Source organism: Biomphalaria glabrata, chromosome 6 (assembly GCF_947242115.1).
Source record: "Biomphalaria glabrata chromosome 6, xgBioGlab47.1, whole genome shotgun sequence".
Lineage (NCBI taxonomy): Eukaryota > Metazoa > Mollusca > Gastropoda > Planorbidae > Biomphalaria > Biomphalaria glabrata.
Window position 1 is genome coordinate 52,993,595 of NC_074716.1, and position 12,070 is coordinate 53,005,664.

Genomic DNA, 12,070 nt, shown 5'->3' on the forward strand with positions numbered 1-12,070 from the left:
GTTTCACAATGCCGTTATATATGTTGTTGATTGTTTAAAAACAGCCACACTTTCTTTACAATTCAAATGTGGTGGTTTATTGTGGTGTTCCACACATACAAAAAAGTAAAAGATCCGTTTATCTTTTCCTGGTAGATTCTAAATATCTTTGGTTCCCCTATTTCATAAAACGTACACATGTTGAAATGTCATGGTACCAATCCATCAAAGTAAAAGTGAAGGCCCTAACGTAGGTAAAGATACATTTTTTTCTTTTTTTTTTTAATATTGTTTTTTTTTTTTTTTTTGAAGAAAAAAAAAGAGGGTGGGGAAGACACTGTGCCGACGTTTCAGCGGCCGGAACATTCCTTCAGTCTGACCCAGAGAACTGAGAGTCTTTTAAGTTTAAAAGATTTCATTAAATGCTGTTTGCGCTCCTTGAAAGGCATCATGGTTAATACATTGTTTTGTTTTGCTTTGGACATCAGCTGCGCTCTGTAATTTTCTGTAGTGCTAATATAAAATACAGTCAATTCTTATGTTTTCTTTACCACTGTGGCAACACAGTTGTTGGTGCGACGTGGGTGGCCGACCGTGACACACGGTCAAGAGAAGGGTACATTGTCCCGATAGTGTACTGGACAGTAGTCACGTGGGCGTGTTGTAAACAAGGAGAACAAAAAGATCTAGTGGGTTTGCTTGTGTACGAATGTTAGCCTTATGTATATTGACTTACATAACTTAATCCTGTGCACTCCTAGGGGCGCATAGGGCCGCAACCACACTTCTCCACCGAACTTGGTTCTGAGCAGCTTTCTTCATCTGCTCCCATGTCATTCCAGTACCCTCAGCTTCACTGATGACTGACCTCTTCCAGGTTTGCTTGGGTCTGCCCACTTCCCTCTTTCCTTGTGGGTTCCAGTCAAGTGCCTGCCTTGCAACATTGGTAGCTGGTTTTCGCAGGGTGTGTCCTATCCAGCTCCATTTTCCTACATTACATTATAAAATTCTTTGCAAATAAAAGGAACTCGTATCACCCCAACCACTTTACAAACCTATTTTATGCTGTATGGACATATATTGAGGTCTTCAAGATTCGCAAAGACCTTACATCAGGGAACAGTAACAGGCAAAAGAAGAAGAGGCAGACAGAGAAAGCCTTGTGAAAACAACATCAAAAAATGGATAGGCCTGTCATTGAAAGAGATTCTATTCAAGGCAAAAGCCAGAGAGGAATGGAGAAAGACGGTCAACTGATCATGTGTAGTGTCCGGTTCAAAAAACTAAATATAACCGAAGGTGAAACATGAATAAAAATGTTTTGGCCTTTTTTTTTTTTTTTTTTTTCAGTTTCTAAAAATAGATAGACAGCTGCACTGAGACGATCTGTCAAGTTAAAAAAAAAAATTTTTTTTTTCAATAATTGTTTTTTTTTACTAAATTTTTAAGAAAGCAGTTTATTGAAGCCATGAGAGAGAAATCTCTAGTTGTATTAAGTAGAGCCGATCTGCGACAAATTTCTTGTATTCATAATGTTCAATATTTGTTCTACTTCAGCTTCTTATTAAATGCCTACTAGTTAAACTAGTGATGGCATGACAATGGACAAACAAAGCATGTAACACGTGTGTGTTGACATGATTTCTGATGACCCTTTCCTTGCTAAGGGTCAAGTATTTTTTTATCCATTGCGCTGCCAACAGTTTGAACCATGTACAACTAGCGGTTCTCAACCTTTTAAGCTTAGCGACCCCTTTTAACTATCCCCCACTCTGCCGCGACCCCCACCCCCAATAACACACAACAATAGAGTCTATATTTTCGATGGTCTTAGGCGACCCCTGACAAATCGTCAATCGACCCCTCAAGGGGTCGCGACCCACAGGTTGAGAACCCCTGATTGTACAGGATGACAGAGGCTGTGTGAAATCGCCACTCTTCATTCTCAAACTTTGCGTCTGGCCTCACGCTTTAATGTTAGACTTTACGTTAAGGCTAAACAACGTTGTGTGTGTGTGTGTGTGTGTGTGTGTGTGTGTGTGTGTGTGTGTGTGTGTGTGTGTGTGTGTGTGTGTGTGTGTGTGTGTGTGTGTGTGTGTGTGTGTGTGTGTGTGTGTGTGTGTGTGTGTGTGTGTGTGTGTGTGTGTGTGTGTGTGTGTGTGTGTGTGTGTGTGTGTGTGTGTGTGTGTGTGTGTGTGTGTGTGTGTGTGTGTGTGTGTGTGTGTGTGTGTGTGTGTGTGTGTGTGTGTGTGTGTGTGTGTGTGTGTGTGTGTGTGTGTGTGTGTGTGTGTGTGTGTGTGTGTGTGTGTGTGTGTGTGTGTGTGTGTGTGTGTGTGTGTGTGTGTGTGTGTGTGTGTGTGTGTGTGTGTGTGTGTGTGTGTGTGTGTGTGTGTGTGTGTGTGTGTGTGTGTGTGTGTGTGTGTGTGTGTGTGTGTGTGTGTGTGTGTGTGTGTGTGTGTGTGTGTGTGTGTGTGTGTGTGTGTGTGTGTGTGTGTGTGTGTGTGTGTGTGTGTGTGTGTGTGTGTGTGTGTGTGTGTGTGTGTGTGTGTGTGTGTGTGTGTGTGTGTGTGTGTGTGTGTGTGTGTGTGTGTGTGTGTGTGTGTGTGTGTGTGTGTGTGTGTGTGTGTGTGTGTGTGTGTGTGTGTGTGTGTGTGTGTGTGTGTGTGTGTGTGTGTGTGTGTGTGTGTGTGTGTTGAGACTTAAACTAAGCAAGCAGTTTGGAGTTAAGATCTTGTCATAGGAAACAGTTGTTGTTTTATTTAACCTTGGTTTCAATGTATCAAGATTTTCTTGGTCTGTTGGTGTAGACTTATTTCTGTGTTTGTCACGTGATCTTTTTTGTTTTTTAAACGTTCAAGTGTTGCTCTTTTTGTTTTGTGTCAGCGAGTGGTTTCCCTTTGAAATGTTTACACTTCTTGTTTCTGTAGTCTAGGTTACATCATGTCAAGTAAATCATATCCAATAGTACACGTAGGCTATCTACCAACTGTCCTAGTTGCAATCGCTCCATGCGTTTAGGGAATAAATGACCAGTCCAAGAAATATATATATATATATATATAAAGAATGACCTTTGCAGTAACCACAAAAGTCAGTTTGCATGCTGTCCAGTGGTCCTGTAACACAAACGACTAATGGTACGATTCATGAGCGATTTTTGTTTAAAGTTTCAACAGGTTGATAGGCTAAACAATTTAGATTTCAAATGGTTTCGAATATCGAGTTTTGTTAGGACTATTTAAAAACAAAGCTTTCTTGATTGACTTTGGGACGACTTTGTACCTTCAATTATTTAATTTTCATATAATAGAAAAAAAAATAATTCTAGTTGTCTATTCTGATAAGCAAAAGAACATTGTTGATAGCAAGTTTTCGTGGGAAGACCACCCTGAAACTCTGGCAAAGAAAATTGCCCAGCGACTATTATTCCTATACAAACTTAATAGCTTTAAACTACATAAGGAAGATAATTTTTACTCAGTGATAGGGCGAAATCTGCTTACATGTGGAATAACTTGTTGACACGGCAACGTTTCATCTCAACTGTTGCGCCGCGTATAAAAATTGCATCAAAAAAATCACACGCACAACACTACCACATTTAAATAAACTTTTTAAACAAAAATGTCTAAGAAAAAATCGGTAAAATCTTGGCAGACAACACCCCCCCCCGGCCCCATCATTATTACGTCAAGTCGTCGGGAAAAGGGCGACTACTGTCAGTCAAGACTAGAACCGACTCGGTTCTTTACTCGGTTCAGACTGTATCAGCGCTACTCGTTGACTAGGAACAGGACAAGGATCAGGACATCTGTGTGTAGTCACTCAGTGAACTCTTTTACCTTTGTGTCTGTTCTATTTATGTGAATGTATTTGTTGTAGTTGTTTTTATTTATGAGAAAAGAGTCCTTGACCTTGTAATCACAACGAGTTTCCATAAGGATCAATAAAGCAGTCTTAGCCTTAGTCAATCTGTACACGCACATGAAGGCATTGGTCGGATGGTGGATATAATTAATATGGGGGAGAAGTTATTGATTATATTGATAAGATAAGATTATTGCTACAAACCAATGGAAATTTAGTTTGACTACAATCGTCCACCTCAGTATAACTCAGTTTAGCAATTACAATATAAACGCAGATACGAACATTCACACATAAAAAGACAAACACACAGACACACACAACCAGCGCTTTATGAATTATGCCACTGTGTTCGTGACGTCAGATGACCTTGCAACCCTCTGATAAATATTTATTGAAATTAGAAACCCCCCCTCCAGTTTAGCTTGGAACAGAAACGGCCTTAGCTTGAACTAACGCGAGAACCACTGTCGTTCGTAAGCATGTCTGTAAAGTGTCATGGCTACATAGATTGTCTTGTTTGCCCGGAAGCGTTCAAATACATTCCAACAAACAAGATAATGGGATTTATGTTCCGCCAATTAAAAATGCAAATGTCAACCAAAACAAAAACACTAATTGAAGCTGTAAACTGCAGTCAGAAAAAAGTAATTTATTCTCACCCTACACTCGTCTATTGTCAGAACCGTCTCTGTGAGTCACAAAAGGTTGCAATAAATTGAACTTTTTGATTGTGAGAAGGTCAAGGTTGATGACGAATTACTTTGCAGACATAAATGAATGACAATTAAGATGAAAAGAAGAGAGAAAAAAACAATGAGATTGTAGAGTCGATGCTTGTGGGAAAGATGAATAAAATAAACTATTTTAATATTAGTGCTTATCATTTCACTCTACAAGTTCTCTATTACCATCATCAGCGTCATCTACTGACAGAAATCAAAATCATAGTCTTCCTCACTTCCAAGCCGTCCTAATAAGTAGTAGATATAAGAAGTAGCCAGGAGTCATGCTGGCTGAGTTGTGAAGCACTTGGCTTCCGAAACGGGTGGTCTCGGGTTTGAATCTCTGTTACTAGGATTTTGAATTTCGGGATATTTAGGATGGGTACCTAACATTCGCTGGGGAAGGCTTTGTGACGGACACATGACTTACTCATTAATCGTCGTCCATAGAAACAGATGTTCTTAACATTATCTATCCTAGAGATCGCAATGTCTATAATGGGTAATTTGTGACCTGTCTATTCCTTCACTTTACCTTACATACACCGCATCAATAACATGAAAGTGAGTCATATCTTGCTCTGATTCCAGTCTATCCCAGCTGCTAATTTGTCGTAATGTTAAGGTCATGTCAAAAAGATGATCATTCCTAGAAACAGGAAATCTACAGTAAACAAAACCTTCTTTGTTTGACATTTTTCGGATGTTCCTAGCCCAAACCTTTCTAGGATGGCGGGGGATAGTGGCGGGTAGGTTTCGAACCTGTCACACCCACACCCACATACATACATACATACATACATACAGATATATAGATATATATAATATTTTCTCTTGGGGCGTATATATATATATATATATATATATATATATATATATATATATATATATATATATATATAGATAGATAGGCCTACAACGAGATGAACTCTAGTGTGATCGAAATATCTTTCTAGTGTTCAACTAATAAGATGCTCTCCTTTACTCAGATGTAGGACAGTATCCAAGTTATTACATTCATTAAACATTGAAACAAGAAGAGCACCTCATGGGAAATAAGACCATTAGAATGGATGTAGGCTAAATGTGCTGATGATGAAGCTGAAAGAAAGAAAGAATACATTCAATGTCTGCACTCTATTTAGTATCTGGGTCGCAATAAAAATGATTACTAATTGAAAATGTTAATGTCTACTTCAAATACAAGTGATTGTGAAGAAGCAAGTCCTCTTACGTTTAAAGTGTCTTTTAATTTTGGAACATTTTAACAAAACATATATACACGGCAACGTAATATACAGATCTCCTGCTTCACTCGCTGACTTTCTCTCTCTCTCTTGTTTACACACTCGTCACTTCCCCCAAGTCCCCTAACTCTCGATACTCAACACTGTACCGTGTGTCACGGTTGACCACACAGTAACCGTGTCACAATGTTTACATTCCGTTGAGTGGTAAACAATTGATACATATATAAAAAACAAGCAAAATAAAAAAATGCTAAAAAAAAAAAAAAAAAAAAAAAAAAAAACAAAGCTTATTTAAAGGGAAAAAACGCTAAATTTGTACCATGCTTAAAAATACAGCAAGGTTTAATTCTCTTTTTTTCTTAAAAATAAAACACAATTAACTAATTACCACTAATTGATTGAGCAATTGTTTTTCTGTTGTTGTTGTTTTGTCTTTTTCATTTTGTTTACTTCATGACATTTATTGTCATAGACTATGAATAATTGTGCAAAATTTCAGCTTGATCCGAGAATGGGAAGTGGGAGATCAATATTACAATATCCTTTTTTATAAAAAAAAAAAACAACTTTACTATTCAAACTTGTATATTACATTACAACCACGCCCTTTTAAAGCTCTTAACAAAATTGTCTTGAAATGAGTTAGAAGAGAAATGGGAAATGTCATAAAATGATATCGAAACCTAATGCCAAATTTTTGTTTGCATAAATACATACACGTATTGTCCCACATTTTGTTTTCTCGCAATGTAGAATATTTTAATACTGCATGATTACGTCCTACGCGTTTCATGTGTCAATCTAGTCAAAGATACGCCATAATTTACAGTGTGAAATCATTTGATTAGTATAATCAAAATTAAAAATTAAACGCGCAAAAATGAAACAAATGTAAAAAGAAATATCATTTATAGACTTTCACCCCTGTAGCTATAAATAGCTTCCCACTTCGTTATTGGTACATGTGATACATGTGATCTTATAACTACCAGACACGCAAAAATCGTAGCTATGAATGTGACATTCTGAAAAAATACCAGGAGAGAACTTAAACTCTATGGCCATATCACAAGGTCCGAAGGGATTGTCAGGGTTGTGTTTAAGCTGTAGCTCGTTCGCCCGGGCCCCTGACATTCAACAGGCACCTTCGTGCTTACAATAAACAATCGACTACATGTTAACAATATAAGTGTTTAATGGGATGAATGAACTTTATGATGACAAGCTGATGGAGTAATATCCTTAAAGTTAACAAATGTCATTATATAATTGTTATATTAATTAACTAATCATTCTGCACCTTGCTGTCCCACAACGCATCACATTAGTACGCACAAGCACAACACAACGCACTGCTGACTCTAGTCTCTGGTGTAGACTTCCTAATCTGAAAACTAACTCCCTATAGGGACATAAACAAAGACACATTGAAAGGTGGTCTAATCTAATATGCTATGGTAGCGAAACAACTGCGAAATGCAGAACTGCCTTAGATACTCACCCTAAACAGGGATACACAGAAGAATCTCAAAGACACGTTACACCACCATAATAACAAAACAACTCCATAATCTTAAAATCAAGGCAACAAAGAAGGTGCGTTCAAAAGTTGTGCACCTAATAAACATTGGTGCTAGAATATCATAACCGACGCACCGACAGGGATCTCAAAGACTTCCTGCAGTGAACAGTCCCAGGGAAAAGAAGAAGGGGCAGACAGAAAGCGTTGTGAAGACAACATCAAGGGAGTGGACGGGCATGTCATTGAAAGAGAGTTAAGGCAAAAGAAAAAGTGTAAGACGGTCGACTGACCATCTGTGGTGACCAACGATCTTAACCGACTAAGGCAGCGGTTCTCAACCTTTTATGCTCGGCGACCCCTTTTTACAATCCCCAACTCTGCGGCGACCCCCCCCCAACACACACACACACACATACAGCAATAGAAGAATGGACAATAACAAACCATATTTTCAATGGTCTTAGGCGACCCCGGGCAAATCGTCAATCGACCCCCAAGAGGGTCGCGACCCACAGGTTGAGAACCCCTGGACTAAGGGATATGCGAAGGTGAAGGTAATCGATCTGGGGGAGGACAGTGAGATGTGACGTCAAGTGTAGCGTACGTCATTAAGAACTTATGACGTGCAAATAGTGAGTTCGAAGAAATACGTCATTTAGCAAGATTAGCAACTTATTATTTTTTGCTATAATATCATTGTAATTAACTGTTAACTCCTTCTCTCCTGATTGACGATACCATCCATCATTGATTTGACCCCATTAAATAACTGAATTTTTGAGTTCATAAACTTTAATCGGTTTGTAAAATGTTTTACATATTTCGGATGTTCCTTCAGAGTTGAAGATAGTTTACTTCCTAGTCCAAACTTCCCGCAGGACGACGGCAGGGTTTGAACCCGGGACCATCGATAAATCCAAACGACAATCCAGCGCGCAAACCGCACGACCAGGCAGCCATCCGGTGTTGTATAATCGGTGTTGTATAAAAAGGGCTTACATTTATCTCTACCAATTATAACATTGTCTGATTAAAAGAAAAACGTTATTGAAGTTTAACCCTAACAGGCTAGTTAATACAAGTAGGCAAAATAAATAATTCCTTCTCAACACGAAAATTATTACGGAGAGATAGAGTTAATTTTTTTTTATACATTGAAAGTATTTAGATCCTATTACTTATGCATAAAATGTACAATAATGAGCCATGCGATAATTAATGAGCAGCTAAACGTTAGCTATTAGAGCATGGAATGGGTTGCCTGAGCCAGCCAGGAAAACCAGTGACTTGGCAGAATTTAAGTCATTGGTTAATATGCATAACTGAATGCATGACGCGTAGGACCTAATCATCCTCTTTTATAAAGTAACGTCTGTATTATATAAGATAAGTAAAAAAAAAGAGTCACAGTTTATAACATTCATTCAGTATTTAAATTTGATAAATCCATGTTCAGTCCGTAGTTTCAGTACGCCTAGCCATTTCAAAATGTTGTTTGTGGCGCCTTGAATGGGGCTTGGAATTTGTAACTGAAAGCTGAGTAATGTTTTTCGATCGCCTAAAGGCAGCAATATCATCTCTGCAGGTCACCTCCGAGCCCCCACCCCACCCTTTTTTTTTTCTTCCACATGTCAGCAATAAAATAATAAAGAAAAAAAAAACACGGCATTGGAGCCAATAGCACGGAGACGCGTCATACACAAAATCAATAGTAATATAAAAAAAAATAAATTAATTAATAAAAAAAGCACGCGAGAAATAATATAGCATAAATGAATGACGCAATTACTCCACGTTTATTGATGCAGTGTTTGATGCGATATCTGATGTTATTCGTAATAATGGCAATGTCTTTGATTCCGAATATTAAGTACGCGTGCACTGTTTCATAAAGCGAGATGTGATAAAGAAAGGCGTATGGTGTTCTGAACTTATACTTCATAAACCAAGCATGCTGGGGCATGTGGCTGAGTGAAATCAAACGCTTGTTTGATTATCTACAGCTAGAGTTCGAATCCCGAGTTGAGCTGAGTTGTGACTGATGAGCGCCTGAAGATTAAAACCTTATTCCAGACATCCCCATCACCCCTTTCCCAAACAGGGCCAGGAAAGAGATTCAACCATATCGCACCGAGCATGCTATTGCAATATGCGAAAATGTTGCAAATTGACTGAGAAATTCCTTTTAAAACCAGAAGTATATTCATAATGGAAAAGCTGTCAATGTTTTCAAAACTTTTGTCATCACATTTTTTTGTCATTATTATTTTGACATTCTGTACTGATGTTCCGGTGTAGCGATTTTAAAAGAAGCGTTAGTGTGTAGTGTGTTGATCTGATGGGCGTAAAGGGAATCATTATTAGTACTCAGAGTACTGTGCTTTTTTTTTTTTTTATTAAGTGCTACTTTATGTAAAAATTGTGGATGTTAGAGAGGGAAATAGAGGAGGAAAAGAGAAGTAGAGGAGTGAACATGGAGAAAGAGGGGAATAGATAGAAGAAGACAAAGAGAGTGTGAGAGTGTGATGTGTTTTATGTTCAACAGTTTTGTTTGTCTACTGTTTTCATTTGAAACTTTGACTGACTTTCTAGCACCTGTGCTTCGAGGCGAAACACACACATGTGCTTCGAGGCGAAACACACACATGTGCTTCGAGGCGAAACACACACATGTGCTACGAGGCGAAACACACACATGTGCTACGAGGCGAAACACACACATGTGCTACGAGGCGAAACACACACATGTGCTACGAGGCGAAACACACACATGTGCTACGAGGCGAAACACACACATGTGCTACGAGGCGAAACACACACATGTGCTTCGAGGCGAAACACACACATGTGCTACGAGGCGAAACACACACATGTGCTACGAGACGAAACACACACATGTGCTACGAGGCGAAACACACACATGTGCTACGAGGCGAAACACACACCTGTGCTACGAGGCGAAACACACACATGTGCTACGAGGCGAAACACACACATGTGCTACGAGGCGAAACACACACATGTGCTACGAGGCGAAACACACACATGTGCTACGAGGCGAAACACACACATGTGCTACGAGGCGAAACACACACATGTGCTACGAGACGAAACACAATAAAATTTTTAGATTGTTAAAAAGCAAGAATTTTTTCATAAACTCCGCCACCACTGACATGGGGTCAGAATACAATCATGAAGCAAATAGCCACGAGCAGGGCCGGCCCTAGCATTTGCGGGGCCCTATGCGAAACGGATCGCGCGGGGCCTAGTCTGGGTAGGGATAAGCATAATTTCAAAATTAATTTTTTTTGAATTAGAAAATAGGCCTACTTTCGTCTTTGCAATAAATTTTTATCAAATGAAAGCTCGCAATGCCACTTTTTATTTATTGGCACCCCAAACTGTCAATTTGGTCTAATTCTTCAGGACATTTGAATAAATTCAAAAAAAGTTCAGGACTTTATCGCATATTTTGCCTTTTCATGAAATTTCCTGGAGGCCCTGGAAAATCAGGAGGTCGCGAAAACCCTGTTAATTTATTTACGTTATAATGGTTTAATTTAATACTTAGAATTAGCGCGGGGCCTATGAAAGGCTGCAGAGGCCTAGGGCCGGCCCTGGCCACGAGCTACACCCGAAACCGCAACTTCACCTCCAAAATAAAATTCGTCGAATCCAGAGGGACTACGCCATTAGTAATAACGCCAATGTCTTCGGTTCTGTATATTTTGGATGAGAGCAATTTTTTTCAAACGACTACAGAAACCCAGTTGCGAACTGCATATTTTGTCACACCTAACGCAGACAAGTCGTTGTCCACCGTTCGTCTATTTTTTTTTAAGTTCGTCTTCTGCGCCTGTGTTCAGAAAGGGCTTTTCTTTGGGGCCTCAAAAGTGTTTCACGCGGCCTTCGTGAGGGCTCTCCAGCTTCCTCTTTCAGATGTCCACTGCTGCTAGCTACTTTCGTCTATGATAGTGAGGGCAAAATGTAGCCTGATTCGATCTTTATAGGGACTGCATACCACAGCCATAGGCGCATCTTTTCCGCTCATCGCTGGTGTAGTATAGGGGCAGAGATGAACGTGTGAACCTTCTTTCTCACAATCTCTGTTTCTGTCAATATCTATCTTTCCTTTCAAAAAGATTGCAAAATATTTTGAGTGGGCATTCTTTTTTTATCTCTGTGTGTCTGTCTGTCTGTCTGTCTCTCTCTCTCTCTCTGTGACTTTTAATAAGCAAACAATAAACAAGAAGCGAACAAAGCCAAGTTTATTAACATATAATTTAACAGTAACATATAAGAAAATGAAAAGAGTCCAGATTTAGAGTCGAAGTTTAAGTTAAAGTATTAAAAAAATGCTTTTTGAACAAATCTAGTGAGAGAAATTACATTTATTATTTTGAATCAACTCTATAGATCATTTGGGAGAAGGTTCCTTGCTGCGACACGGTTACTATACGGATGTGTGGTCAACCGTGACACACGTTCAAGTGTTGGGTACCGGGGAGTTAGGGGACTTAAAGAAGTCACGGGAGTGTGTTGTAAAAAAAGTGAAGAAAAAAAAACAACATCGAGTGGAGTTGCTTGTATTTAAATGTTAGCCTTGTGCATACGTTATTATTAGATGGATTACAATTAAAAGAACTTGTTTCACCACAGTTTTTAAAGCAAATTTTTTCTTTTTAAAAAAGGTCTGCTCCAATTGGAATATTTGTCCCTCATGA